Raw genomic sequence first — 644 nt, 5'->3', positions numbered from 1 at the left:
TCGACCCGCCTGCGTACAACTTTTCTTGCAATGTCAACAATATAATGTTTCCGTCGCCATACCTGTAATATAACAAGACCTTGACCCAAGTTGAGGTCATACGTCTGGAAACTCATTAGTAACAAATAAAAAATCGGAATTAAAGATAAGACAAAGAACCGGGATACTACAAGAGTAAAATTGTTTTATGATAATAGATATTTGCAATTTACAGCCTTTCACTTGACACAAAATTCTGGCGCTCAGAGCGTGGCGTGAGCATCAAAAATAGATCAGTCTACGATCAATACGTGTGTCCATAAACTATTCATAAACTGACTGATTATTCCTATTGTCTTCGTTGTGCTAATGTTGCTTCTTCCGTTATTTCTCTTGTCACGAATCTTTATCGAGGGCTATCTGCTAAATATGTCTTTTTGTTTCTTCTGCACTGTTCATAGTCATGTCTTCTGAATGTCTGGCACTTATCTGTGTTACTTCTCTTTGTTACTTCTCTTTTGTTATCTTCTTTGTCTAAGGTCACCTCTTATATGACTTCCTTTGTTATTTTCAGGCTATGGCTTCTGCGTTGATTGTAATCTCACCTTTTGTATGATCACGCTTGCTACCCCTTTCCTTTGTGTATGAAGTAACATGATCTGTCG

This window comes from Penaeus monodon, chromosome 23 (assembly GCF_015228065.2).
Source record: "Penaeus monodon isolate SGIC_2016 chromosome 23, NSTDA_Pmon_1, whole genome shotgun sequence".
Lineage (NCBI taxonomy): Eukaryota > Metazoa > Arthropoda > Malacostraca > Decapoda > Penaeidae > Penaeus > Penaeus monodon.
Note: the sequence above shows the minus strand (reverse complement) of the source record.